The 3,515-nt window shown below is 39.7% G+C and overlaps 1 pseudogene; it reads right to left on the bottom strand.

Moving 5' to 3' along the window:
* Positions 1–2,212: 2,212 nt before the first annotated feature.
* Positions 2,213–3,152, bottom strand: LOC101080807 (annotated as a pseudogene).
* Between the last annotated feature and the right edge of the window lie 363 nt (positions 3,153–3,515).

The following is a 3,515-nucleotide window of genomic DNA, read 5'->3' as shown; positions in this document are numbered from 1 at the left end:
ATCCCTACATCCAGTCAACCTAATGGTAGCAATGTAAGGGAACAGTGTGATATCTCATGGAAAGGAGAGGTGATCAAGATCCTGCCAACTAAATTATGACAAAGGGCTAGAGAGCTGATGTTCTCCTGAGGTAGGACATAGTATTGAACCTGTATTGCTGGCCTTTCAAACTGAAAGCAAACTGTTTCATATGTTCTTTTCTAAGAGGCTTTGACAAAAAGCACTTGACCTTCCTGGATTTTTTTTTTTAAATAAGCTTGCCACAGGGTCCAGACTCTGCTGCTTGGCTTTCCTGGTCTAGTAAATCCAATGGAGCTACAACATTTTATAGTAGATCAATATGCCTAGAGTCAATGATATGCTCCAATAAGATTTTAAATAAAAATAATCCTACATTTTGAAACAAAGGGTTTTCTTCCTCAAAAAATGGGGCACCTGGGTGGCTCCGTCGGTTAAGCATCTGACTCTTGGTTTCGGCTGAGGTCATGATCTCACAGTTCGTGGGTTCAAGCAGCACTACAGCATTCTGTCTGCTGATAGTGCAGAGCCTGCTTGGGATTTCTCTCTCTCATTCTTTCTGCCCTTCCCCTGCTCACATGCTTGCTCACTCTCTTTGTCTCTCTCTCTCAATAAATAAATGTAAAAATCAAATACTATGTTGTGAAAAGGTGTGGTTTTCAAAAGAGTTCTAGTGGACTCTGAATGCCTGCTCATAATGCACTAGACAACCCTGGAACCTGAGCTGCTCACCTAAACTGGGCATTTTATTTTATTTTTTTTTAATTTTTTTTTAACGTTTATTTATTTTTGAGACAGAGAGAGACAGAGCATGAACAGGGGAGGGACAGAGAGAGAGGGAGACACAGAATCCGAAACAGGCTCCAGGCTCTGAGCTGTCAGCACAGAGCCCGATGCGGGGCTCGAACTCATGGACCGCGAGATCATGACCTGAGCCGAAGTTGGACGCTCAACCGACCAAGCCACCCAGGCGCCCCAAAAACTGGGCATTTTAAGCTGAATCATCAAGTGGGCATTTCCAGAAGTACTCCAAATCACACATTTTATTAGTGGAACTGGAAAACTAACAGAGCCTGAAATCATAAGCAATTTCTATTAACAGGTTATTCACTCTCCCAACACACCTGCTCTGCCACATGGCTGGGCCAATAACACACGTCTGTGGCTTCTTTGAGAATTCTCTCTGAAAAATTGACTTAGAAAAAAAATCAGGCTTGCTTTCCAGATGCCTTGTCTTTTCAACCTGATTACTCAAAATAAATACCTTTATAAAACAGAATCATCTGTTGAATTACCACTATTCAGCTAAGAGACAAATCATCATAAGATTATCAGGTTATCCATTATTTTCCAATTCTTTTCTCTGATTATACGACCAGTTTAATGTTTTCACACTGATAATAATTTTTTACCAGAATATACTGTTTTGAGGAACAAGGAGTAAAGTTATGGGTGGTAGCTCTCATTTATACCAGAAGACCCATTTAAAAATATCAGATTCCTATGTCTAGGGCTGTAATATTTATCGGTTTAGAGAATTTTAGTACCTATTGGAGGAATACTCCTACCAAGAGACATAATGTATTTCAGTTGAATTAAAAGTAGCAGTTAAGATGCATACTGCTTTTAGATTCCAAATGCCACTAGCCAAAGAAGTGGATTATGGAATAGATTGAGATTATTAACTCCGAATATCAAGGGAAATAGATTACAATAAGGTGGAGAAGGGAAAATTTTGTATTTTTAAAGGTGATGTAACTTACCTTTTATATATTACTATATCTAATGGTAATGGGTAGTGAATACAATGTTGGACACATTGGACATTGATCACTGATAGATACGAGAAGTTACCATGAGTGTTTGAGACTGCTCAACATTCCACCAAAGTAATTTTTCATCTTACTAAATTGTATCCTCCTTTACCCACTAGCATAAAGTTATACCTAGAAAGAGTGAGAAGTTTATTTCTGTTTGTAGAATGGCTACAAATTGCATTGATGCTGAAGATGTAACACTGCTTTTAGGGAAAAGTAAATAATGGATGTACTATTCCTTCAGTAAAAATAGTTCATTGTGGGATAATCAACTTAAAGGACTCATACGTGGCTCACGCTTAACCCCATATTAAAAGCAAATCAGAATGAAACAATGAAAGGGGGAGCATTAATGAGAAAATCACAAGAAAGTAGAATTAGTATAAAGATTTCTTCTTCCATAGGATTTTTCCCAAAGCTTGCTTGACATCCTTGTTTCTTAAAGAGTAGATCAGAGGATTTAACATGAGTGTGACCAATATGTAAAATACTGAAGCCACTTTAAGCAAGTTCAGGATTGCTTGGAGGTGTGAGATACACAAAGGAGACAGTCCCATAGAGCAAACTTACCACTCCCAAATGGGAGCTGCAGGTGGAGAAGGCTTTCTTTCTCCCTCCACTGGAAGGGATTTTCAAGACTGTGGTCAAATGTACATGTAAGATACTACAATAACAACTATGGTGGGCAAAATAATGAAGGCAGCCAAACTAAGAGACACCATCTTATTGACAGAGAGATTGGAGCAGGAGATCTTCTCAATTTGGTAAGAATCACAGTAGAAGTGATCAATGACTCGGGAAGCACAGAAAGACACTGAGAATGTTGTGCTGACTTGGAGGATGGAACTGAGCCATCCACAGAGATAAGAACCAGCCACCAGCTGAGTGCAAAGTCGTCTTGACATGTGCACACTGTAAAGAAGAGGGTTGCCTATGGCAATGAAGCGGTCATATTCCATGACTGCCAGGAGAAAAGCTTCTGTAACCATGAAAAATGCATAAAGGAACAGCTGAGCCACAAAACCTGCAAAAGAGATAGTCTTTTTCTCAGACAGGAAGTTGACCATGGCTTTTTGGGCAATAACAGTGGAGTAGGAGAGGTCAATGAAGGAGAGATTGCCTCGAAAGAAACATTGGTGTATTCAGCTGGGAGTCTGTCACAATGATTGCCATCATACTAATGTTACCCAAAAGGACCATGCCATAGACCAGCAGGAATAGGAGGAAGAAGAGAATGTGGAGTTCTGGACAGACCCTGAAGCCTACAAGAATGAAGTCAGTTACATCTGAGTGGTTGCCTGCCCCCTTATCACCCATGGCAAGAACCTGATAAGAGGTACAAGACAAGATTAAACATTAAACTTACTATCTATTTACTGGCATCATAAAATATCCTTTTTCTCCTGTGGAAGACATTAAAATTTGTGTTCTCCACTTGTGTTAGGTATGATTTGCCCCGCCCTTTTATAGAAAGTAAATCTAAGGTATATTGTGATTGTCTATCAGCACACAACATGTAAGTTACCTAATTCATAGTTTTCTTTTGCTTTAATTTTTTTTAATCTTTATTTATTTTTGAGAGAGAGACAGAGTGTGAGCAGGGGAAGAGCAGAGAGAAAGGGAGACACAGAATCCGAAGCAGGCTGCAGGCTCTGAGCTGTCAGCACAGAGCCCGACGCG

The sequence above is a fragment of the Felis catus genome, chromosome B4 (genome assembly GCF_018350175.1).
Source record: "Felis catus isolate Fca126 chromosome B4, F.catus_Fca126_mat1.0, whole genome shotgun sequence".
Classification (NCBI taxonomy): domain Eukaryota; kingdom Metazoa; phylum Chordata; class Mammalia; order Carnivora; family Felidae; genus Felis; species Felis catus.
Note: the sequence above shows the minus strand (reverse complement) of the source record. Positions and strands in the feature narration are given on the sequence as shown.